This window comes from Macrobrachium rosenbergii, chromosome 34 (genome assembly GCF_040412425.1).
Source record: "Macrobrachium rosenbergii isolate ZJJX-2024 chromosome 34, ASM4041242v1, whole genome shotgun sequence".
NCBI lineage: Eukaryota > Metazoa > Arthropoda > Malacostraca > Decapoda > Palaemonidae > Macrobrachium > Macrobrachium rosenbergii.
Window position 1 is genome coordinate 7,838,533 of NC_089774.1, and position 27,973 is coordinate 7,866,505.

At 35.0% G+C, this 27,973-nt stretch overlaps 1 protein-coding gene across 8 annotated transcripts in view; it reads left to right on the forward strand.

Moving 5' to 3' along the window:
* eya (eya transcriptional coactivator and phosphatase 2) overlaps positions 1–27,973 on the forward strand; it is a 226,846-nt gene that overhangs the window by 69,445 nt on the left and 129,428 nt on the right. For all 8 annotated transcript variants that reach the window (XM_067133813.1, XM_067133810.1, XM_067133816.1 and 5 more), the window contains exon 2: positions 10,543–10,589. The gene's annotated coding sequence lies outside the window, so the exon portion shown is untranslated. The remainder of the gene's footprint in view (positions 1–10,542; positions 10,590–27,973) is intronic.

Below are 27,973 nucleotides of genomic sequence, written 5' to 3' on the forward strand. Positions count from 1 at the left end.
AGCAAAACAGTTAAGCAAATAAACTTAATGTATGCTTTGGGGAGTTAGGCGCGTACTTAGGCCATCACTCATTTTAAATGTGTATTTTCGAATCATTAATCTTGCAATGGTTCTTGTCGCGGTCGCAGTTTGTAAGACATTCTTAATTTTGTGTTTGTGATTGAAAGGTGTTTGTGCAATAATAATAATAATAATAATAATAATAATAATAATAATAATAATAATAATAATAATAATAATAATAATAATAATAATAATAAGTTCGATTTGTACTGTTTATTTATATTTTCCTAATAAATATTTTCCCAACTAAACAACTTTGATCTAAATGATCTCTATTGGTGCAACATGAGTCTTTATTATTATCTTTATTTCCTTCGTTTAAATTGCTGTAATCTTTATTTATTCACTAGCATTATTATTTTTGATTTGTAAGCCAAAATAATTATTGTTTTTATTATTTAGCAGTTTAGTAGAAGGGAATGTAGATTTGATTTTAATAGTTTTTAAATTTCCATTTTTTTTATTTCGTCTTTTCACTCTTATTATCATTGTTTGCTTTGTCCCTCATTCCGTATTTTATTATCTCGCATTTTTCCTTTATTTACATTATATTTGTTCAACTTTAATGGGTTTTATTAGTTGTTGAACCTTACTATTTCTTCTCCGTCTTCCTTACGTCACAAATCTTTATTTTCTTGTCTATGCCACTTACTCCTTTATTATCTTTTTGATCTTCATTTATCCTTTTCAAGATACTTCATTTTATCTAATTCGAAAGAAAAATCCCACATAAATTCTCATTTTAAATTTCAAGTTTTTATTTCGTGTAATGAATATTTAGCTGTGATTTTCAGTATCTTATTTTTATTTCAGTTTAAATATTCATATGTTTATCAAATAATTTGTCATATTTTCTGTTTATTTCGTTTTAAATATTCACATCTTTATTAAATAATTTTTCATATTTTCTTCTTGTTTCGGTTTAAATATTCATGGCTTTATTAAATACCGATTAATACATTTGTCTCCCGTTTCCATTTATTCGTAAGAGTGAGGTTGCTAGCCCCACCCTTATTGACCTCAGAAGACGCTGGTGTCCATTAATTTCCAGTTTATTCAAATCTTGTTGAAAATTATATGTACATAACTTTTTTATTTTTCGTTACTAAATGTCCTGTTATCATTTTTAGTCTTCTTTACTTTAATTGTGACCCACATTAGTCAGCTAACTCCAAGGTACTAATTCATAGGTCGACGTAAGAGCAATATAACGACGCTAATCTTTTTAACGATTTAATCAGGACAAGACGAAACTTATCAAACAAATACCGTAGATTTTGTTCAAGGCGTGAAATGTCAAAATTATGATTAAATTTAATCATTACAATATTATTCATAACAGTAGTTAATTATCAAGGAACGCGTCATATTTCTTCATATCGATATTACAGTGTCATTAAGGTATTTTTATAGATGAATATTCTGTCATTTAATGGAATGTCCATTGTTTATTGAATAAAGTGTAATTCATTCCTCGCCTTGCCTGCAGATGATATACGAATGTTGATATTCACGCACCATAAATCTTAGCAATTTCCTCGTTCTTTCATTCTTCCATTCCTCTTTTCGTAATTCTTCTTCTTCTTCCTCCTCCCATTCACCTTCCACTCCTCCTCTCCTTCTCATACCTCGAACGAAGACACCCACCACATGATGTCATCCAACCAGCAATAGAGATGAATACCTCCCCCAAAAAAGAATAACCCTCGAAAGATATTTATTAGAATCGGGTAAATTGATGCTCTCGGAGGTGAGATCGTTTCTCCCCCTCGAACAGATAGGACGCTCGGTCATCCCCTTGGGGAAGGCCGCGAGGATTCCGGCGCTTATGAAGGGGCCGGGGGTTGGGGAAGTGATGATAAGAACTTGAGGATCGCTTTCTTTAAATAGATGTGACCTTTGCTTATTCCTCTTTGGGGAAGATTGCGCAGGTTCGTATTATTGGGTTTGGATAATCGTTCGGTGTTGGTTTTAGTTTTCCGTCAAAGAAAGCTATTATTGGGATGGATATTTTGTCTGTGCGTCCGCACTTTTTTTCCGTCCGCCCTCAGGTCTTGAAAACTACTGAGGCTAGAGGGCTGGAAATTGGTATGTTGATCATCCACCCTCCAATCATCAATCATACCAAATTGCAGCCCTCTACCCTCAGTAGTTTTTATTTTTATTCAAGGTTGAAGTTAGCCATGACCGTGCATCTGGCACTGTTATAGGTGCCAATAACACAGGCCACTACCGGGCGGTGGTTAAAGTCTCATGGGCCGCGGCTAAGAGTTTCATGGGCCATGGCTGAGAGTTCCATACAACATCATACGCTGTAACAGAAAACTCGATTGCTCCGAAGAAACTTCGTCACATTTTTACTCGTTTATTTAGTGTTACAGAGTCCTGGGGTCCACAACAGGCTTCTGATTCCATCTCACGCCCTACCACAGGGTAGGGACGCCCCAGGGTAGGTGCCAACGCTGGCATAAAGCAGGAATCAAGAACCCCCACTTGTTTGAAAAGTGAAAACCGACTGGGTATGAATAGATTCGCTTTTCCAAGTATAGCTCGAAAGTTCAAGGGTCACGTGACCTCTCTGGTTGACCTGCTGACCTTTCAGGAGATTTTACTGGTGGGCATTTATTCTTGGAACACGCCGGAAGTGCTGGGTGGCGTGACCTTGGCGTCTCATTTCATTTTGGGGCGTCACGTGGATTGCTTTTGTGTGTTGGTAGCGTGATCCGGTTGACGGAGTTTATTATTATTATTATTATTATTATTATTATTATTATTATTATTATTATTATTATTATTATTATTATTTGGAAATTGGGCCTGTTGTTTTAATTCTGGGGGAGAGGTCTTCTTTTTAGAATAATTTCTGGGAAAGGTTATATAGATTTATATCCATATAGAATGAATGTTTTAGAAAACCTTTTAATTTGCATTAATTTTGATAGAATTTTCCTATTCAAGTTTATTTTTTATCTGTTACCATTACTTATTCATAGTTAAAAGTATCAAACGATACACAGATATATACATTTTCTCTCTCTCTCTCTCTCTCTCTCTCTCTCTCTCTCTCTCTCTCTCTCTCTCTCTCTCTCTCTCTCCAGTGAATTCCAATCTTTCATGTCATCCGGAAATAACTCGGTTTATTGCAATGAATACCCAGTATTCTATAGAATTTACATCACGGACCTTTTATCCCTAAAGTGGCCAGACCTCGTGATGTCAAAAGAATTCCTTCGATATGCAAAGGTCTTTGTACTGGGTCATTTTCAGTTAATAAAAGTGAGAGAGAGAGAGAGAGAGAGAGAGAGAGAGAGAGAGAGAGAGAGAGAGAGAGAGAGAGAGAGAGAGAGAGATGTCTTCATTAGAATTTATCAAAGAGTTCGTCAAAATTTTTTAATAGACCTCTCACAGAGTTTGGTATTTAAATTAAGGATTGACACACATCAATTTTGCCTATTTCAATCTTGAAATGAACATAAGGCTGTTTAGATGATTTTTATTCCTACTTCGGATTCCACTGGATCCAAATGGCACCTCATAGCCACTGGAAATAAGTCCGTCCTCGGAGCCATTGGCTCCAGATCCTGCCTCTTATTCCAGATCCAGAATCTAATCACTGGAGTTTATAGAATCATAAAACTATTAGAATTCTATTCAGTATTTTGTAACAAAACTTTGCAGTCGAGTGCAAAATAAGGTGAAATAAATTAACAGACAATTTAATTAAGAAAAATGTGATATTTATTATTTCTTTGTCAGAGACATGAATGTAAAAAATGTCTTCAAGGATCCTTGATAAATGTATGTCCTCCTTCCTGGGTTTTGAATTCTCGTACGTTGCTAAGCATGTCATGCATTCTGAGAAGAGTTGTCGTGTTATGAGTGAAATATGTGAATCTTTGTGCCTTTCCATTATATAATATTTCTTCGAAATGCTCTCTTATTTTTCCTTGTTATTTCATTTCTATATTTAAGTTGAATCTTACTTCCGGAGTTTTGGGTTCTCGTACGTTGCTGTGTATGTCATGCATTCTCGGAAGAGTTGTCGTATTATGGATGAAATGTCTAAAGCTTTGTGAATTTCCTTTTTTTATTTATTCTTCGAAATGTTTTCTTGTTTTTCTGAACTATTGTATTTTTCCCATTAGATATATATCGTAAAATTGAAATTTATTACTGTTATGATTAATATGTTTAAATAAATGCCCATTTTAACAACAAATACAAAAATCATTTAATAAAAAACTGTACGTCACATCTGAGACGAACATGGCGTGCTTGGATGATGAGGCCATAACCTCCTCCTCCTCCTCCTCCTCCTCCTCCTCCTCCTCCTTCTCCTCCTCTCCACGCCAGCTGCGACCAATATCAAGTCGTACTTCGGCCCCGTCTTATTGTGGCCACATTCCCGAGGCATGTCCGTGCGTGGACGCGACGATTGGTGAAGATTGGTGATCCCATTGAGGCTACAATTGGTGACGAATGACGATCGTTGTTCTGCCAGACAGTGGATTGGGAACTGGATGAATCCCGTTTTCTATGCGGCTTTTATGGGGTTTTCTTTCAGGGGTGACTGTTTAGGTCTTGTGGTGTTTGGTTATGTTTATTTAGTGGTCAGTTTCTCGAGTGCCTTTTGTATTGTGGTGGTGCAGCTGGCAGGGTACAATGTAGTTGGGTGCTGATATATTAAGATACTTAGAGGGTAAAAGTGTAAAGGTGTTTTTATGTACATATATATGATTACATACACATGTTTGTTTCTTTACACACTTCATACACACTTTATCCTAAATTTTAATGTGTGAGGTGTCTCGTAATGTCAGAGCTCTCTCAGAGAGAGAGAGAGAGAGAGAGAGAGAGAGAGAGAGAGAGAGAGAGAGAGAGAGAGAGAGAGAGAGATTCTTCAATTACGAGAGTACAAAAATATCTTTATCCTTAAAGAAGCTATTAAAATAACCTTCTAATTTTACCACCCCTCGAAAACAGTAACCAAAAAACATTTACCATTAATTCAACAAACTTACAAACCAAACCCTCTAAAGAAAAAAAAAATACCAACTAAAAAAAAACGAGAAAATAAAGGTCCCAGCAGCAGTCATAATAGATAAACAGAATTAATGGATTCCGGATCTAAAATTAGGGAAAGAGAGAGACGAGACTACGAGTTTGAAACGCGATCCTTCCTTTCATCTTGGGGCTCTGTTTAAGAAAGTACGTTTCAGACCCATCCCGGCAATGATTGGGGAGGGGAATGGGGGTTATGGTGGTGGGAGGATGGGAGGGGAAGGTGTGGGATGGGTTGTTTTGAAGGGGGAGGGTTGAAGGGTTGTAAGATGATGTACAAGGGTTGTAGGGTTGTACAGGGGAGAGAGAGAGAGAGGTTGTCTAAGGGTTGATTTAAAATTAGTTATATAGAAGGAAAGGCCTGTTGAATAATATAAAAAGGGTTGTACAGAAGATATGGATAAAGTATGTAGAAAGAGTTATATGAAATTAAGGTTCTTGAAATTGATGCATAATGGGTTGTATAGATCTATGGAGACTATGAGTTGGTTTATGAAGGGTTACATGCAGAGGAAGAATCTAAAGGCTTCTATATAGAGGGTTGAAAGGATGAGTGGTCGAAATGATGATTAAAAAAGGGTTGTATGGAAGAAAAACAGGTTTACAGTGGATATAAAAAGGGTTTCATGGAAGAGAAAGGTGATGAATTCACATTATCCCAGTATGAACCTGTTATCAGAATCTTATGAAAAGAACAAATGGAATTTTAGAATTTTTTTTCTCAAACTCAATAACTAACTTCTGGTGTGAATTTAAGTGTTTCACGACCCAGGAAACCATTTATTTAACGATATAGGCATTACTCTATATTAAGGAGAGCGGCAGCTTCCCTCTGTTCGTGAAAGAAAACGTTGCGAATGACGTTTTAGTATTTGTGATAGAAAATGTAAATGACTGAAAGTATTTTGGTAAACCAGCCCCATGTCTCTGAATATTTTGACGTCCTTCCATCTTTTTTTATCTCAATTTATCTCGTTATATTCTCTTTCCTTTCTTCTCTGTCTCTCTGCATCCTTTACAGAGACCATGTCTCCTTCTTCTTCTTCTTCTCCTTCTTCTTCTTCTTCTTCTTCTTCTTCTTCTTCTTCTTCTTCTTCTTCTTCTTCTTCTTCTTCTTATTCTTATTCTGCTTTTGCATCTTTTTATTTCATTTTATCTCATTATATTCTCTCTCCTTTCTTGTCAATTCTCCATCTCTTTCTATCCTTTACAAAGACTCTGTCTTCTTCTTCTTCTTCTTCTTCTACTTCTTCTTCTTCTTCTTCTTTTCACCTCAGTGACTCCATCTTTTTCATAATCTTCTTCTTCTTCTTCTTCTTCAGCATCTCACCTCAGGCCAAGCCAAGCCAAGCCATCTGGCCCTTCCACGGCGCCCCCCTTAAATCAGACAAGGGCTTACAAGCCCTTGCCGCCGTTGTTTCACTTAGTGCCCTAAGAGGGGCATTCAATTAAGAGCCTTCGAGGACCACTCGAGGGTTGGTCAAAACGGCAAGTGTGTGTGTGTGTGTGTGTGTGTGTGTTTTGTGTGTGTCTGTGTCGCCTCCCCGGGGGCCTGACCTCGGAGGAATGGAACGCAAACATCACTCCATTGGTTCAGCTGCGCCGAGATTGACCTCTGTTGACCCCTGGGAGAATCATCATCTCACGGGTGATGCTTACTCTTCTTCTTCTTCTTCTTCTTCTTGTTCTTGCCTCTTACCTACTGACCTTAACTATGCCAGTACCTTGAAGGCTCTTTCTCTCTCTCTCTCTCTCTCTCTCTCTCTCTCTCTCTCTCTGTCTTACTTTTTTTTGTTGTTGTAATCAAGTTATTCTATCTCTTATTTACTTCTTCCTTCACTTATCTGTCTCAATCTCCCTTTTAGTTTTCTGAAAGGAAAACTATTGTGCCGGCTTTGTCTCTTAAAAACTACTGAGGCTAGAGGGCTGCAAATTGGTATGTTGATCATCCACCCTCCAATCATCAAACATACCAAATTGCAGCCCTCTAGCCTCAGTAGTTTTGATTTGATTTCATTTAAGGTTAAAATTAGCCATAATCGTGCTTCTGGCAACGATATAGGCCAGGCCACAACCGGGCCGTGGTTAAAGTTTCATGGGCCGTGGCTCATACAGCATTATACCTAGACCACCGAAAGATAGATCGATTTTCGGTGGCCTTGATTATACGCTGTACAGAAAACTCGACTGCGCCGAGGAAACTTCGGCGTATTTTTCACTTGTTTGTTATTGAGTTTACGATTTTTTCTTTTTCCACTTTTCGTTAATCTCATTAACCTCTTTTATTTCTGTCTCCTTTTCGTTATTATAGTTTTTTCCTCGTAATTTACTTTATACAACTTTTGACACTGCTTCTCACATTCCTCATCATTTCTTTGAAGCATCTTTTGAAATTATTGTTTTTACTCTTTCATTGCTACTTATTATCTTTATACATGTTTTATTATTTATTATTTTCTTGTCTTGATACCTCTTCTTCAGTTTTAGCGTAATTTTCCCTATTCCCCCTCACCGATTCTTTCTTATCTACCTCTTTCCAAAACACGCCAGTTTTGTCATTTAAATCAATTCTTCTTCCGTTATTAATTCCCTTATTCCTCTTCTATAATCGCTTCTTTCCTATTTACCTCCTTCAAAACACACAACATTATTATCTGTATTATTTTAATTTTCCTCTTCTGTTTTCAACTTTTTTGCATATTCCATTTTTATCAACGCTTCTCTCCTACCTACCTCCTTTAAAAAAACACGTCATTTTTATCTTTATCTTAATTCCTTTTCTGTTATCAATTTTCTCCCTTTCATCCTCTTTATTAAAGTCAATTTTAGCATAGTTTTCCCTTATTCCATTTTTATCACCGCTTCTCTCCTATCTACCTCCTTCAAAAAAAACACGCCATTTTAATCGTCATCTTAATCCCTCTTCCGTTATCAATTTTCTCCCTCTCATTCTCTCCGTTAAACTCAATTTTATCACGATTTTCCTGATTCCATTTTTATCACCGCTTCTCTCCTTCTCCCTTCATTAAAGCCAATTCTGACATCGCCTCCATGTCATTCACTAATGAAAGGTGATTATTTAAGGACCAGAAATAATCATTCATGATTTGGTTACCGACAATTACGAATCTGTTTTTCGGGGCTGAAACACAACACCTCACGCCCATTTGCTTGCGTCCTGTCAAATTGATGCGTGTATGTCAGGTGCTTTGTGTGTGGGTGTGTGTGTATGTGTGTGTATGTATACATGTATGTATGTATGTGAAGCTTCATAAAGTTTATTTTTGCACGTGTGTACAAAGATAATTGTTTAATCTTTATGAATGTATGTCACTGTTTATCCAATGTGTATGTATGTATGTATATATGTATAAAGACTATGACTAAATCATAAGTATGTATTATGTATTTATGTTTATTTATACAATTGCAAATAAACTTCATAATAAAAGAAATTCTTCATAAGTTAGCAGACTTTCAAATATTAAAATTCAGAGATTTTTTTTTATGTTTACATTCAAAGATTTGTAAATTGACTTTGAATTCAAACTTATATTTTAATAGGGATTCGAACCCTTATTAAATATAGTTGAAATTGAAGCCTTCGTGAAAATTATTATTATTATTATTATTATTATTATTATTATTATTATTATTATTATTATTTATTATTATTATTATTATTATTATTATTATTATTATTATTATTATTATTATTATTATTATTATTAACTGAGTGGTGAAGCTTACGTTCGGAAATTTTCGAGCACAGTCTATTCTGTTCGAACTCACAAATTGTAAGTTAAATTTACTTTAGAAACTTCTTTTGAGTTGTGCTCGAATCTGTGAGCAAGTTCGTGTGTTCGAACCCTCACTCTTGTGATTTGTTGTCTTTCGAGTTACTTCTGGTTGTGTTCGAATCCCAATACAAGTTCAAGAATTCGAATTGAGGTTCTTGTGTTTATATTTTCGAGTACAGATCGTGTTCAGAAACGAACACTCAACTCGAGTTTTACTTTGTATTTAATTCTGCATCCTAGAGGCTTCACGGGACAATCTTCGAATTCGTACCCATTCGAGCCCCGTTCGAGCACGAAACGAAGCAATATCGGAGCCGGATAAGATAATATTTACTTTGGAACTTTCACGGGCCAATAAGAGGCCGAGATGGTGTTGTTAATAACTTGAATAGATGGGGCAACTTGATCGACCAGCGGGGACTTAAACAAGTGTTTTGAAGTGTTGCAGTGTTTAGCACCTTGTGAAACAGACACACAGACATACAGACAGACAGACAGACACACACACACACAGACAGGACATCTGAAGATTTGGTGAATGGTTTCTCCTCAGTGGAGGCAAATGTGAACTCGTCGAGGTCTGCCATTTTTTACTTGGCTGAAACCTGTAAGTGTCAGAAACATAATTCAATGCTTATGACAATTAGAGGTTTATTAGCATTACTGTCGGTTTTTCTCGACCGCGGATCGATCTTGTGGCTCCTCGAGGCTCAGCGAGAGAGAGAAAGAGAGAGAGAGATAGATACAACGAGAGAATACATAATCACATCTTTTTATCTAAGAAGAAGCAAATAGCCTTTTGAATTCCGCCATATTGCTCTATCCGAGCCAGTATTGTTTTAACTAATGGCGTTGTTTTTTCCGTTGGTTTCCCATCTTCTGTTGCTGCTGCTGTTGTTGCAGTCATTGTTGTTGTGTCAGCCAATACCCTTTTATCCAGGGGAGCCCAATGGAAGAATCAGCGAAGGCTTATAGGGAAGTTTAGCCGACGACAGAAGACTTCTAAATGAACTGATAGATTGAGTTTCCAGAAGATCTGTCATGAGGTGGTTGGTGGACCTCCCAGAGGACCTTCCTGGAGGAGGAGGAGGAAGAGGAGGAATGGAGGGAGGGAGGGGGGATTGAGGAGGGGTGGGAGGGAGATGAGGCACTGAAAAGAAGAAGCCCCATCATTGTGCTTGGAAGAAGGAAGAAGCTTAGAAGGGAGATTATCTTGGAAGAGGGAGACACTTTGGAAGGGAGAGATGGAATAGTATATTTTGGTCTATAAATATATTCCCCCTCTTCCACTGTAAATATTTTCCTCTATGGAGGGTGGCTGCAGCTTCATGCAAGTTTTCCTCGTCACTGACCAACTCCTTAGATGCCCAGGGAAGGATGAAATCCTGTGCCAGAAATTTTTTTATCTAATTGTGCAAATAGTAATATTGTGTTATTTTGCCAGTTTCTGTAACTTCTCTTTTCAATTACCATTATGTTTTCAAGTTGTTATTTAATCTCATGCTTACTTTCCTGATATTCAAATAATAAAAAATCTGCTGATTTTAAGTATGCATGTCATTGAGTATTTTACCCATAAAAGTGACTTATTCCTAATACATTCTTTTCTTCTTTTCAGACTCTTGAGCTGAAAGAGTTGGTGTCCTTTTTCAATTCTGTCCTCAGGTAAGGTGCATTTGAAGAGTTGTTGGTAAATTCAGTTGTCATTTGATTCAGGTTATTTGCAAAGCCACCCAACTTGTTAGTAAAGAAATGTATTTGTTGGTTAGTTGTATCTAAGAATTATAAATTTATTTATTTATGAATGGACATATGTCAAAGGTAACTGTCTTTAGTTTTTGCTGAGTGACTTGCTACTGAAGAGATGTATTTGTGTTGATTAGTTATATCAAAGGATATAAATTTATTTATGAATGGACATACAGTATATCAGAGGTAACTGCCTTTAGTTTTTGCTGAGTGACTTGTTACTGAAGAGATGTATTTGTGTTGATTAATTATATCAAAGAATTATAAGTTTATTTATGAATGGACATCTGTCAAGGGTAACTGCCTTTAGTTTTTGCTGAGTGACTTGTTACTGAAGAAATGTGTTTGTGTTGATTAATTATATCAAAGAATTATAAATTTATTTATCAATTTATATATCAAAGGTAAGTCTGCATGGAGAATCCAAGTCAATACTTCCCTGGAATCCCTGTTAATTCCCAAAACCAAAAAAGCAAAGAAGAAGAATCGTTATGCGCTTCTTTATCATATTCTCCAACGGCGACATGAGCCTCTGCTAAACCTCTAAAATAACACCTCAGGTGGCGTAGAAAGGCTTCCCGGGGGAAAAAAACAAGAGAAGAGAAAGAAAGGTTTGACATTTGATCCCCCCTGTGGCAAACGAGAGAAATAAATAAATAAATGCGATCATTTGTGTCGTAGGACGTCGAGGGAAAAGGTCTTGCCAACCGGTTGCTAAGTTAGGTCTCGTTGTTGTGTTGGTAATAGTGGCTTCATTAAAGGTTTTTTTTTTTAATTGTGTTGGTAGTAATGGTTTCAGCAAAGGGCCGTTCTTGCAGTGAGTGTTGGCAGTGCTGTGTGCTATGTCGTTGTGTTATTGGTGTCAGTAAAGCAATTTGGGGTTGTTCTTATGTTGTCAATTCCGGTGTCAGTAGAAGATCTTGCAGAATATTAGTTTTGGGAAAGAGCACTTGTTTCAAAGTTTTAACAAATTCTTATTAGCAATTCTGGTTTCTGTTGAGAACACATTACTGTCATCATGTTAGCAACACTTCTTTTGTTAATAATGTTAAAAAAATTATTAAGCGCTAGCAACAATTTTTTTAGTAGGGACACAAGTGATATGTTAAGTCTCTGATTTTTTTTATGTGATTTTTAACATATTCTAAAATGTTTCCTTTATCAGTGTTACCAGCATTAGTTTTGAGGAGTTTCATGCAAAACTGTGCTTGTGCAAAATAGATATTTCAGGATTGAGATGGTAACACTGGTTTCCACTATTGCCAACATTAACCTCTGTTGCATAAGCAATATTAGTTAGAATTGTGCTTGCGCACGTTAAATCTCTTTGTCATTATTTTGGCAACAGTGGTTTACAGCAGTAGAAATTCGACTTTTTCAGTCGAGCCAAAATTGACTTTTGGATTTTCCTTGTCTGAAATCATTATTATTAATTTGGTTTTCTTTATTTGCTTTTGTGAAAAGAATAACTTTTCCAATTCAGCAAAATTTTGTTTCTCACCTTGAACTGATGTAAAAAAAAAAAAATCTCATTTCTATACTTTAATTTTTTTTTATTTTAAGGAACAATTTCTCCAATGAAGTAAAACCTTGAAAAATCATCTTTTTTTTTTTAAGTTAATGACAAACATTTGTACTTTTGACCTCTCTTTAATATTCCTTGTCTTAAATTATGTTTTTTTTTATCCAGCAAAATTTTATAATTCCTACTTCCGTACGCTGGCGACCATAACATTCTTTTTCTTCATCTTCTTCTTCTTCTTCTTCTTCTTCTTCTTCTTCTTCTTCTTCTTCTTCTTCTTCTTCTTCTTCTTCTCGCTCCACGCTATCAAACTTCAAAACAACCAGGGAACTCGAAACCCACCGAATGAGAGAGAGAGAGAGAGAGAGAGAGAGAGAGAGAGAGGATCCGACACCATATATCCCCGTATCGAAAAGCGTATGGCCTTGAAATATCTCTCTCTCTCTCTCTCTCTCTCTCTCTCCCCTTCTTTCTCCCTTAAGTAATTCACGTTAAGCTTGTAATCAATAGGTCCAAATTGCGCATTGGAAGCACCACCCGACGCCAGGTCTTGTGTCCAAACAAAATGCGTGACGGCCGTGGGTCCTCTAAGTTGGGGAGAGGGAGAGGACTTTGCGATCGCTTGTAAGGGTTCCGATTATATATGCGATCCTGAGTAGGGTTTGGGGAAGTGTAGACGACGCGAAGTATTTTTTGGGGCACTTATGATTCGCCTGCGTCGAGAAAGATAATAAGATTGTAATCACGTTTCAGTTTTTGGGTCTTTTCTTGACGTTTGTCGTTTGAAAATTAATATTTATATATTTTAGATGTCACCAGTTCTTTAAGAAATGATCTGAAATGAATTTATCAATTTCTGGTGGTTTTTCCTGACGCTTCCGGTTTGAAAATTAATATTTATATATTTTAAACGTCACCAGTTCTTCAAGAAATGAATGTCAGAAATGAATTTAGCAATTTCTGATGGTTTTTCCTGACGCTTGTGGTTTTAACATGAATATTTATGTATTTTAGGGGTCACCAGTTCTTAAAGAAACGAACGTCTGAAATGAATTCATCTATTTCTGAGGACTTTCTTGACGCGTGTGTTGTTTGAAAATTAATATTTATATAATTAAAATGTCATTCGTTCTTAAAGAAACGAATTTTCGAAAGTATTTAGTTATATTCTTGTTATATTCCTAATTTGCTCATTTGTCTGTATATGTGAGAAGGTTTATGCATCAAAGTTACCTATGGATTTTTATGAAAATTTCACCAAAGATGGGCCTCGTCGATGCCAACAGGGGATTAAATTTTGGGAAACATTCAGATCTTGACTAGGGGCCCCCCCCACCTTTTTTAATTTTTTGATAACTGGGGTCCAGGCGAAGATTTAGAGTACTCAGCCATGAAGGAGCTTTGATTTGTGGTCACCTAACACTTTCTTATACTACTTCTTAGCGGTTTAATGATATAATCAAATCATAGTGGTTATGCTGCGTAGCTCATCAGCAAGAGGGACTAGTTTCGATTCCTTGGCGAGGCGTTGATTCTTTGACACTTTCAGGTGAATGTTATTGGGTCTCTGGTGCCCTAATCAGTGAATTATGTACCTGGCGGTTGTAGCCGTGTGCTGAGAAAGGGCTAGCAACGTCACCTTCGGATACTTGCTGAAAACCAGAAGGGTAGTAGCGACTGGAACTACCATTTTAGAGGATATACTGTATATATATATATATATATATATATATATATATATATATATATATATATATATATATATATATATATATATATATATATATATATATATATATATATATTTTCCCTGACATTTTGTGTAGGTTCGAATTCAAGATATGGACTTTTCTGTCAATACTTATATTGGAAAAGTCTTTTTATTTTTTATTTTTTTGCGACGTTCTTAAATACACTTGACCCTCAGAATTTTTGCCACTCCAAACATTTAGCTGATGTTTGGCTTGGTTATGGATTGGAGATATGGATTTTGAAAAGTTTTCTGCTCGAAAATATATTTTCTTTTATACAAATAAACGAACAAATAAATAAATGTATATATGTAGTATGTATATGTATGCACACACATTTATACATATATATATATATATATACAGTAATATATATATATATACATGCATGCATACATATTCATACATACACATATAACCCATCCATCAATTTCACACCACCCCACACCACACCACTACCTTCCCCTCCATCAAATATGCGAATCGAGGGAAAAGAAGTGTGCCCAAGAAAGGAGAGAGAGAGAGAGAGAGAGAGAGAGAGAGAGAGAGAGAGAGAGAGAGAGAGAGAGAGAGAGTCGGAAGACAAACAAATTCGGTAATGGAATTGTGTGATGTAAACACCCTCTGTTCTGTTCGCTCCTCTGCACGTAATGGAACAGGTATATATAAGAATTGGGACGGGGGTGGGGAGCGTGGTCCATGCTATTTGTGAGGCCAGTGTCGAATTTCGGCGTGTACGGAGGGACCCCACCACCACCCCCGCCCCTCCTCCTCGAACCGTGGCCTCTCTCTCTCTCTCTCTCTCTCTCTCTCTCTCTAGTGTGTGTGTGTTCTGAAAGTTTCGTATGAGTGATACATGGGGCATGCATAGGAATTTATATGTAAACATACATATGTATGGCATGCATGCATGCATGTTTGAATGTATGTACGTGTATGTTATGTATATACATCCACAAAATGTATGTATGTGTGTTTAGAAAGTGATTTTTTATGGATTATGGAAGATGTCTACATAAAGGATTCGTTCTCAAAACAAGATTTAGATTAAAAAAATTATGATATATATATATATATATATATATATATATATATATATATATATATATATATATATGTGTGTGTGTGTGTGTGTGTGTGTGTGTATGTGTGTGTGTGTATAGATAGATAGATAGATAGATAGATATAGATCTGTAGACGCCTATACCGCTCAATGTATATTTATACATGCAAGCTTTTTATACTCAGCATTACACAGAAAAAACACACGCATACATGAATATACAGCAGTGCACTAATACGTACCCCATTCCTTTTACTGTACCTCCTTTCATATTATCTTCCTTCCATCTTGCTGTCCACCCTCCTAACAATTGCTTCATAGTGCAACTGCTTTGAGGTTTTCCTCCTGTTACACCTTAAAAACCTTTTTTACTCTCAATCTCCCTTTCAGAGCTGAATGATCTCATAGGTCCCAGCCCTTGACCTTTGTCCTAAATCCTATCTTCAGTTCCTAATTCGTACCCACAAACAATCACTGCATTGAAATTACACTCCACAAATATACGATTATAATTCAAGCGTCGTTTAGAGTCATTGCTGCATCAAAATCATACAAATATACATATACGTGGCTTTAATGTATTCATCTTTTTATCCTGCATACTTCGTCCGTGACCTCACGTCCTGGTTAGCCGTCATAATCCTCAGGAAATAAGAAAATAAATCTCTTATCAAACGCCAGATTTAAATGCCACGGACGGACTAATAAAAGCGAATGATTTTATTGATTATTTGGACGAAGAATGGTGAAAGGTGTTCCTGTTATTCTGGATTTAATGAAGAGATTCAGGATGTTTGGTGGAATGCGGTTGTGGTTGTTTGTTTATTCAAGTTTGAATAATGTTTTAAAGGTCGTATATATATATATATATATATATATATATATATATATATATATATATATATATAAATTACTTAGCTTGCACTTAGAAGAATACGACCATGCCCAATTCTATGAGGGACGGGGTTGCCAAACGGGTATTACGCGTGAATAGAGACTTCGCAACAATTATTCCGCATCAAACAAACAAACAAAAATCTACGTAACTCACTTGTTTATTTGTTTGCTTTCGCAGCTTAATTTGTTGATGTTTATGCACCTAAGATGTTACTGAGTCGTTTAAATAAGAATCTTGGCATCTGCTTGTTGATTCTGTAGGTCAATTTGTTCGCGGTTTCATTTACATACTTCTATGTTCAAGGTCGAAAGATGTGCAAGAAATTCTCTTCCATGTCTTGTGCACCTTGCAGAGGGTCTGACGTCACTGCAAAGGTCGTGACATCATTCTGACGTCACTCTCCATGGCCTTTTTTGATATCGCTTGACATCAGATACCGTGACAATGTTCGACGAAACTTGCGAATAGATTATTGTTCTCGCAATGTTATTGGTTGTGGCATTTCTCGGTGGGTTTGTATTTCGTTTTATATTACAAAAAATCTCAAAATTTAATGTTCCATGGATATTAGAGGCTAATCCTTTTCTTATAATTATTGCTGATGATTTCATGGTAATGACTGAAATAAGTTTAATTTTTAAAATAAAATAAAATGTCTTCTCCATTTCCGAAAAGTTACGATAGCTTATTAGAATTTAATATTTAACGTCGCAAAATGAAGTGATTGACACAGAAAAGAAATGATACAAGTTCCCTTACCACGAATGAAAATAATCGTGACTCACAACTAATTCAAAGAGTAGAAATATGAAATTATTGAAATAGATTAAATTATAATATTACAGAAAATTTATAGAATTTCACCCACCACAAATGAAAACAATTATGAGGTACAAAGCCCCAATTTCCAATCAGGTCTATTACAGAAAAAAGTGATAGAAGTTCACCCACCACAAATGAAAATAATTATGAGGCATAATGCCCCAATTTCAAACAGGGTCTATTACAGAAAAAAATATAGAAGTTTTCCTACCACAAATGGGAACAATTCTGAGGTACAAAGCCCCAATTTCAAACAGGTTCTATTACAGAAAAAAAAAAAAAAATTATAGAGGTTCACCCACCAAAATGAAAATAATTTTGAGGCATAAAGCCCCAATTTCAAACCTGTTCTGTTACAGGAAAAAAAATTATAGAAGTTCACCCACCACAAATGGGAACAATTGAGGTGCAAAGCCCCAATTTCAAACCAATTCTGTTACAGGAAAAAAATGATAGAAGTTCACTCACCACAAATGAAGACAATTGAGGTACAAAGCCCCAATTTCAAACCGAATCAAGAGACCAAAAACAAACTCAATATAAAACAATAAAACACCACTATAAAATAAGAAGCATAAACCTCCCAAAAGTCGGGAAGTATAAACAGAAGGACTTACACTTCTAAAAGACCAAAGATAAACGTTCGTCGGAACGTCCCACAACGGGATTAGGAGAAACTTCTAAGGGTTCAGCCCCATTCGCTGCCTGACAAAAAGAGGTTCCGACGACCTTACCTATCGTCTGTGCGTCTGGTTCTCCCACAAGAGAAGAAGAAGAAGAAGAAGAAGAAGAAGAAGAAGAAGAAGAAGAAGAAGAAGAAGAAGAAGAAGAAGGAGAAGAAGAAGAAGTCTCGTTTAGAAGTTTTAAATGGCTTGCTCGCTGCAGATAGTCTGTAATACTTTCGTGACAGGGCTTAAAGTACTTTTCACTTGTAGAGTTTTACAAATTGAGTCTCTCTGGGTTTAGGAACTGATACAGTGGACACAGATTTTAGTGTTTTTTTCTAATTATTTTGGTCTTTTTCGCTTTCGAGATTTTTTTCAGGAAGTATTTTAGTTTTTTTTTTATTTTATTGTCATATTTATTGCGTTTTCTTAATTACCACATTAAAGTGGCATGAAATTATGACCGGATAAATATTGATTTTTTTTTAGATTTTTGGAAATATTGCATCTATCTTGCAGTGCATTTATTTATTTTCAGAATAGGAAAGACAAGCAAGTCTTTTGCACACACATACACACACAAACAATCATGTGTATGTGTATGCACATACATGTGTATGCAAATCTCTGTTCCCTATAAACTAGTAATTCATTACTGAGTTAAACCATATGCTCCCATTCTTCATTAAGGTGTTCAAGAATCATTTCATGAAAGATCAAGAATCATTTCATGAAAGGTCAAGAATCCTTTTTTGAAAGGTCAAGAATCCTTTCTTGAAAGATCGAGAATCTTTTCATGAAAGATCGAGAATCTTTTCATGAAAGATCAAGAATCATTTCATGAAAGATCAAGAATCATTTCATGAAAGATCAAGAATCATTTCATGAAAGATCAAGAATCATTTCATGAAAGATCAAGAATCATTTCATGAAAGACCAGGAATCATTTCATGAAAGACTGCTTTCAGACGTTTCGGAAATTATGAAAAAATTGCCAAAAAAGAAGAAAATAATTTGGGGTGAGAGAAGACAAAGGCGTTTTATATTCTCTTCATTATTAACACTGACAAAGGAGTTCTTGTTTTGTAGTACGATTTGGAGGGATTTTAAGAGCTTATTGTGTTTGAAGGTTACTGATTATTTAACCTTTTGGATGGAAATGTTTGTCTAATTAGTGTAGTCAAGTTTTTTTTTTTAGGTATGGTCAGTAGTTGGTTAGGTGACCTCGACTAGGTGCCACACATTGATGAAAAACTTGCAACTGAATTAAGGCTAGGGAATGGACCACATTGAGGCCTGCTGTGCTCACAGAATGAATTAGGAAAAGATTAAGAAAATATTACTATTTTGGGTACCCGGAAGTGTCAGAATAAATGGTATAAGTTAGTTAAGTTTGAGACATGTAATTCTAAATGTTTTTCCACCAAGGAATGCACAATAAAACGAGTGAAAACACGAGAGTTTCATGCAAAAAACCTACGGGATTCACATTGCACTTTTCACATCTAGCCGTAGTTGTTCTTTATTTTAATTTGTTATCAAGCCATAGGCCTTCACATAAGCCTACAGGCTTAATAATAATAAAAAGTTCCAGAAAATAGTGCCCCGCTTCATGTATTTTTTTGATAAAGTTTTTATACATTGGGTCGAACTTATGCATTATAATAAAGTTGCTAAAAATTAGGTCGAACTCTAGTAAAGTTTTATGTTAAGGTTTCCAAAAATTGTGTCAAACTTTTGACATTTTTGAAAATCCAGTTGCCGAGGTTTTGCTCCAGATTTCTTCCTGTTGATGTTAAAATATTTAAAAGACATGTTCAAACCTTAGATTTTTATATAAAGTTTCAAAAAATTGAGTCGAATCCTCTACATTTTTGTGATAATATTCCGGAAAATAGGGTAAAAATTCTTACATTCTTTTTTGAAATTTAAAAAATTCCTGCTCCAAAAATTGAGTTGAATTCTTTACATTTCCGTAATAATATTCCGGATAATAGATTCAAATATCTTACATTTTTTCGAAATGTTACAAATTCTTTACATTTTTTTGGAATGCTATTCCAGAAAATAGGGTCAAGCCTCTTACATCTTTTCTGAAATTTAAAAAGTTCTTGCTCCAAAAATTGAATTGAATTCTTCACATTTTCGTAATAATATTCCGGAAAGTAGGGTCAAGTCTCTTACGTTTTTTTTTTTTTTGAAATTTTAAAAATTCCTGCTCCAAAAACTGAGTTGAATTCTTTACATTTTTTGTAATGCTATTCCGGAAAATAGGGTCAAATATCTTAAATTTTTTCGAAACTATAAAAATTCCTGCTCCAAAAATTGAGTTGAATTCTTATCATTTTTGTAATAATATTCCGGAAAATAGGGTCAAAACTTAAATTTTTTGAAATTTAAAAAATTCCTGCTCCAAAAATTTAAAAAATCGAGTTGAAATCGTTACATTTTTGCCAATGTTCCGAAAAATACGGTCAAAGCTCTTAAATTTTGTTTTGGTATTTTAAAAATTCCTGCTCCAAAAACTGAGCTGAATTCCTCACATTTTTGTAATGCTATTCCGGAAAATAGGGTCAAGCCTCGCACATTTTATCGAAATTATCAAAATTCCTGCTACTTTTGAGAGCTCGCGTGACGCCTATCGGTGTGAATCTTCCCCAAATATTATCACAAAACCCGATACCATCTCGAGTTCCGACTGACTTAAGGCCAGGTAAACAGGTTGCAGGAGCTATGCAGTCATTCTAAAAATAATTCTCGCCAAGATCCAAGATGCCATTGGCCATTGAGAGAGGAAAAATACACAGATGGAAAATCTCATTGAAGAGAACGGAACCGCCAAGTCTGCAGAAGATAGATGGGTCCATTGTTGCCTAGAAGACCAAAACAAACACGATATACCTTTGCAAACCATCTCAAACCCGAGTCATTGTGCAAAGCAATCCAGATTGGCGTCAGTGGTCCACAGAAATATGACGTACGATTTTAGACGAAAGAAAAACTAAAAAGAGGTATCTGGAGAGCGGGACCACTTCATTAGATTGCGTTGTTTCCAGAGAAAACATCGCCAGGGCGCATGCGTCAACACCCTCCGGCACATACTCAAGCATCCTCCCGAATTGCAAATGGTCCTCTCTCTCTCTCCCCCCCCCCCCTTCTCCCCTCTCGCTAACAATGGCTCTTCAAAGGTGGAAATACCTTCGAGAGTAACGTGATCGCGATCTCTGTAGCGTCTGACAAAAGGCCAGCTTCCAGTGGAAGCAAATAGATCAACGACGCCCTAGACTCTCATTTGATTCGCGTGGTTGTTATCATTCTAATCCTCACGGACTTGGTCGATAGTCCGAAGTGGAGAGTGTAGCCTACTTCATTCTGAATTACGTTCTCTCTTTCTTTGAGTTGCCTGAACTTTTTTTTATTTGTGTATTCCACTTTACGTTATGTTTATACATAAAGATTTAATGTGGTGGTATTGGAATGACGTATATCTTCTGTTTACAAACACTCGTCAACAATTTCCATTTTAACTTTCATTGTTAAAATTCTAAATCTCACGGACTTGACGCTACTCCAGAAAACGAGATATGAATTAAATTCCTCTTTATGTTTGTTCCTGCTCTCCAAATACGGATGCAGTTGTGCATACCTGTGTGCATTGACTGTATATATGTGTGTGTGTATTTATCACTGGTAAACAATTCACAGATTAACGTTAAGTCATAGATGGTCTCTCTCTCGCCTCTCTTCTCCTTGCCTTGCAAAATCATTCTGTAACAGGATACTCCTATAGCGCATTCTGATCGTAAAATATTCCGCTGTTCTGTTTATTTGTGTTTTCCGTCTGCCCTTTCTCTCTCTCTCTCTCTCTCTCTCTCTCTCTCTCTCTCTCTCTCTCTCTCTCTCTCTCTTGGAATGAAATGGAGGTTTGGGAGAGGCGAGGGGAATGTTTTAGAAGCCTTCCACCTGTGCTTATGAATTCACGCTCAGGTTCCAATACTACGCCCACGCCAGGCACCCGGAGGTATTTTGCATTAGAAATATTCGGCCTAAAGTGATTGTGTGTTTGAAACGTGACGCGTGATAGTGGTAATGGTCTAAAAATACAGCAGGAAATTAAAGGATAAAAAAAAGGAAGTTTTTAGTTGGTATTGTTGAGTAAAAATGTGACTTTCACTAATATAGAAAATTTATTTCAATGTCTGTAAAATCTTTCGTTAGTAAATTTTAATATATAACTTTTTTTTACGTAAGGTTTTTATTTTCTTTTTATACAATAAAAATGCCACTTTTTAAAATCGAAGGTCAACTCTAAATTTTCCAGATATTTTTACAAAAATAGTTCAAATAGAATTCATTAGAGATACATTCTTCTCAACATTAACGACCATAAAATGTTTTTTATTTTCTTACACAAACGATAAAGGTTTTGTTTTACTACAAAAGATTTCCTCAGAAATTTTTAAGTTTCTCTTCAACCAAAATATTGGTTATTATTTACTTTAGTGGCTGTTGTTATATTTTCATCAAAGTTCCCATAGTTATTTTGAGAACAATGTAATATTAAAAAAATGAAATCAGTCCAAAATTTGTATTCGAATATATAAAGATATACTTTTAAAGTACAAAGTATAGCAAAAACAAATTCTTTTGTCATCAGTATTTTCATTAATTTTCTAAAGAAATATTTACAGATTGTACCTGACATTTGAAATCCTCTTCAGGCTAGGAAGAGATTTTCTTTGACTAAATATTTCTCAGTGCAGTAGGGTTGAGAAGAGAGAGAAAAAGAGATGATGTTTTCATATTCTCATCCTGAGTGTCTTAAGTTTTTAGCCACTCGTTCAGAGTTTCTTCAGTGGAGAATGAGAGAAAAAAAAGAGAAATTTCTGATGTTTTAAGGCTGGATGTTAGGGATGTTTGGGTCAGTGCACTTCAAACATTTTTATCTCTTAATAAACGTAGAAAATTCATAATTATTTAATGGTCTTAACTTAAACAAGTAGTTTCAACCACATTCAAGAATTCTACAATGTTAAATTTTACCATTAGATCACCTATCCTTTAGTAATTTTTACTTTTTACTAAAATAAAAAAAAATTCTAATGGTATTAACCCAAACATCTATATTCACCCACATTCAAGAATTCTTCATCATCAGATTAGACCATTAGGTCACCTACTCTTCAGCCATCTTTACTTTTTACTAGTAAAATTATTTTTTTAGTAATTTTTTTACTAAATTAAAAAAACATAATTTTCTAATGGTCTTAACCCAAACATCTATATTCACCTACATTCAAGAATTGTTCACCATTAAATTAGACCATTAGGTCACCTACCCTTTAGTAATTTTTACTTTTTACTAGTAAAATTATTTAAAAATTTTTTTTTACTAAATGGAGAAAAATTGTTTTCTAATGGTTTTAACCTAATCATCTATATTCACCCACATTCAAGCATTCTACAGTGTCAAATTAGGCCATTAGGTCACCTATCCTTAAGTAATTTTTACTTCTTACTAGTAAAATTATTTTTTATATTTTTTACTAAAAAAAAAAAATTCTAATGGTCTTACCCTAAAACCTAGATTCACCCACATTCAAGAATTCTTCACCATCAAATTAAACCATTAGCTCAACCACCTTTTAATCTTAACCAGTATGGAAAGCTAGAATAAAGAAGAAAAAATAATCACTTTCTGATGTCACCTGACACTAATTGGCAACTTCCTCGAAAGGTGAGGTACTAAGGGAAATGACATACTTGAGGGCAGGTATGTCGAAAGGTTAGAACACTCACCTGGGTGGTCAATAAGAAAGGTTAATTGGAAATTCCGAGGGCGATGTAACAGGTAAAAAAAAAGAAGGGGGAGGGGGGGCCTGTTTTTGGGAAACTTGAAGGTTTTCCAGAAGCCGTTCAGTATTTTTTTTTCTTTACTTTATTTTGAGTGGTTTTTTAAAATTTTATTTTTCAAGAAATTTTCTTAGATTGTGAGTTTAGTTTCACAGTCTTATTAAATCTGAAAAATAGTTTAATTTAGTATTTTCTGTTTATATATATATATATATATATATATATATATATATATATATATATATATATATATATATATATATATCCAACCCCCTTTTTTTAACATAATGGTCTCCCTGGAACCGTTCATCTTTCTGTCGCCCCTTAAGAGCAAGACTTTATCAGTTTTTTCTAATAAACTTCATAAAATAATTAATTGTAATTTATATCAATTGCACATTTATTCTCTGTTATTCTGTTTCTCAAAAATTTTGTGGGTGCAATAGCCATTTAAGGTCATGCATTTTTATGTAGATTAATAACCTTTAAAAAATCATTACTTTTTGACACCATCAAATAAAATCCTCTAGGACAGACTAACAAAATTTACCATATTGCCAAAGACACCAAAATTAGATTATTTCAAATAATTGAAATGTCTATAAAAATGCAAATAATAAAAAAACCTAATGTAAAAATATAATTCAGCTACTTAGATTAAGATATATTAGAACTGATACTAGGAGGTAAAAGGCTAGTTATATTTGGCCCCCTATTTCCCAAAATTTTTCTGGGCCAAAATTTGAATGGCTTATTAGTGCCACGTGGACCCCGGTTAGGAACCATTGTTTTAGGGGAATTTCTTATGATTGTGGGGTCTTTGATTGAAACTCATGTTTCCAAGTAATGGACACTTTTTTGTAAATGTTACAAAGGCTGTATTTAAAGTATATACAAATGACATTGCTGCTATCAGAAATACAAGCATATTTATAGCTACTGAACCCTTTATGTTTATATGAAAGAGTTTTATGCAAAAATATATATACATAAATTACGAATTTCTACTTCAAAGTTTTTTTGTTAAATATAATAATATTGATAAATTACTTAATTTCACTTTAAAAGATATATACAACACAGAGATATGACCAATTTACCAATATCATTCCTTAATAATAATAATAATAATAATAATAATAATAATAATAATAATAATAATAATAATAATAACAACAAACATCTCCTCACACCACCAAACAGTAGACACCCACCGAATTTTCGTCAATGTCTAAATTATAACCTCAATGGGCACGTCAGAGTCAGCCAGAGTGACACCGTTTTCTGTTGTAACTTGAAACCGACTGATAATGTCGAAGAAAATGGGAGGCGCGGTTAACCACAAGCGCAGTCAGGTAGCCAAGGAATATTCTCTTTTATCTATCTTTTTTTTTTTATAGTTTTTTTTTTTTTTGTTTTTCCTGCCTCTTATTCTGCATTTGTGTTTATTCTTGTGTTTGTGTGTTTGTATGTGTGTTGTGGTTAGGGCTCATTGTTTTGTATAGTTCTTGTGTTCAGCCACGTGATTGATTTTGATGTATGTGTGTATATGTATATATATGTATATATTATATATATCTATGTATATAATATATATATATTATATATGTATATGTGTATGTATATAAATATACATAGGGCTCATTGTTTTGTATAATTCTTGTGTTCAGCCACATGATTGATTTTGATGTATGTGTGTATATGTATATATATGTATATATTATATATATCTATGTATATAATATATATATTATATATATATATGTATATATATATATATATATATGTATGTATATATGTTTGTGTGTATGTATGTATGTGTGTTTAGATGTGTCTTTATCTCCTAAAATTCCATTATGAAACAACTTTAACTCCGCAGAACCTAACCATTTACCCAGCAAGGAAAGTAGGAGATAAAAAGCCTGATAATAAAAAAAAAAAAGAAAATAAAAATCCAACGATGATAGTGGGGAGAGAAATATGAACTCCAGAACGCGTAATAGATTCGTGAAACATGAGTCCGGAGAGAGAGAGAGAGAGAGAGAGAGAGAGAGAGAGAGAGAGAGAGAGAGAGAGAGAGAGAGAGAGATGCACGGACGAGGCTAAAAAAACAAAAAAAAACAAAGGACTGTAGCCTAACGGGAGATATATGCATTCACGAGAGAAACGCCTCGATTTATTCAGTGTATATCTGTATATATATATATATATATATGTATATATATATATATATATATATATATATATATATATATATATATATATATATATATATATATATATATATATATATATAGAGAGAGAGAGAGAGAGAGAGAGAGAGAGAGAGAGAGAGATTTATCGACGGCATTTTTGAAAATAAAAATAATTTTTTCATTTAGATTTTACTTGTATTCAATACGGTATTGGGATAGATTCGTGTACGTTTTAGCGGAAGGTAACGGTAATTTGTGATAGGTTATTCATCTCTCTCTCTCTCTCTCTCTCTCTCTCTCTCTCTCTCTCTCTCTCTCTCTCTCTCTCTCTCTACCTTGTATTCACAAATGGACTGTTTAGCTGCCTGTATGTTATGATAGAATAATGCATGTGACCTTTTACGTATTTTATATATAGTTCTCTCTCTCTCTCTCTCTCTCTCTCTCTCTCTCTCTCTCTCTCTCTCTCTCTCTCTCTCTCTCTCTCTCTCTCTCTCTCTCTCCCCAATATAAAAATTCCAAAACAAAACCGACAGAACCTTTGAAGAAACACTACTAAAAAAAAATGTAAACAAACAAAAACTGAGAGACAATACTCTCTGTCATCCCAATAACCTTAGACTGAATCACCCAAGGAGGGTTAAGTGTATTCCCTGTGTATACAAGACTCAAGACTCGATGCCAGAGAGAGGGACAGAGAATCTTCTTGTTCTGCTAAAAAAAAAAAAAAAATGAGAATCTCTTAGATTCTCCAATGTTACCTGGAGATGCAGAGAGAGAGAGAGAGAGAGAGAGAGAGAGAGAGAGAGAGAGAGAGAGAGAGAGAGGGAGAGAGAGAGCTCTTGAATAATATAAACAAGGCTAAAAAGAGGTGATGATTTCTGTGTTCATTATTATTATTATTATTATTATTATTATTAATATTATTATTATTATTATTATTATTATTATTATTACCAGGTGCCTAATTCACTGGTTACTTCAAGAAAGGCACGAATGTAATTCAACAGTTGTTGTGTTGAGAGAGAGAGAGAGAGAGAGAGAGAGAGAGAGAGAGAGAGAGAGAGAGAATATCGTCAACCAGCTGCGATCTACAGCGGTTGACTAGTTGCTAGGTACTTAAAAATAGCTTGAGTCAACGGGGGAATATTGCATTTTAGGGGAGAGAGAGAGAGAGAGAGAGAGAGAGAGAGAGAGAGAGAGAGAGAGAGAGAGAGAGAGAAATACGAAAAATGTCAAATTTATTTGTATATACATAGCCAAACATACCTTCAGTGAAAACAAGGAGAGAGAGAGAGAGAGAGAGAGAGAGAGAGAGAGAGGGAGAAAAGCCCCCTTCCCCTAATTTTTGCACACCTTTCCAACAGCAGCTATCCATAATATCACCTGTTCCCCGCGCAGAACAGGATTCCACCGAATACACAAACGTGGAAGAAGAAGAAGAAGAAGAAGAGGTCAAAGACACACACGTACACACACACACACATACACACGCGTGCACGCGCGCACGCAAACACACACACACACGCACGCACGAACACCGGCCGAAGCCAAAACCAGGCGAGTGTGAAGAATTCGAAACGACAGCGGACGGGTCGTATAACCGATGCGGCGATGTTATTGCTGATGTTATTGGATGGGGACACGGAGAGAGAGAGAGGGGCGTAGAGGGGTGGGGGAGTGGGGTGGTCAGGGGTCACCACCACAGAGGTGCAGGAGGGCATGGAATGAGGTTAGAGGCTTATGGGTATAGGGTATGTCGGAGGGGCTTTTATTTAAGAGTCAAGAGGTCGTGTCGGCCGATTTCTCAATGGTGGTCTTCGAGATGGATTTGCTGTCATAATAATAATAATAATAATAATAATAATAATAATAATAATAATAATAGTGAAGGTACTAGGTTCATGGACTTCGAGGCGGTACGTACCGTCCCGTCACTGGTCTTTAATACATTACAGTCAGGAGTTTTTTTTATCCTGGGATTTATGCAAAAGGATTTATAGTCATTTATGTGTTCAATATTTTTACAATAATAATTCCATAATTGTTTTTATCAATAAATTAATTTACTCTGTATTCGCAAATCTAACATCTTTGACGTTTACAAGTAAAACAGCAAGGAAACTTATAATAATAATAATAATAATAATAATAATAATAATAATAATAATAATAATAATAATAATAATAATAATAATAATTATTGATGAAAAGTGTTCACTTTGACTCAGTATACAAATGCACATAATTGTAATTTTTCTCAACAGCAAAAGAAGAGGAAAATTGTGGAAAGGTTGTCTAAATATTTGCTTGACAATGTCTCCCTTCCACAGGTCCCTTCAGAAGCACTATAATATATTCAAAGTATTCCTGAGGTCACTTTAATATGAATATGTTGTTTTGGGAGCATTTCAATTCGACTCGTGTTTTGAGAGTTATTCTGTGGAATGAAAGTGCTTCGGGAGAACTTTGATGGAATTTAAGTGCTCTAGAAACACTTTCACTTGATTATTGTGCTTCCAGAACACTTT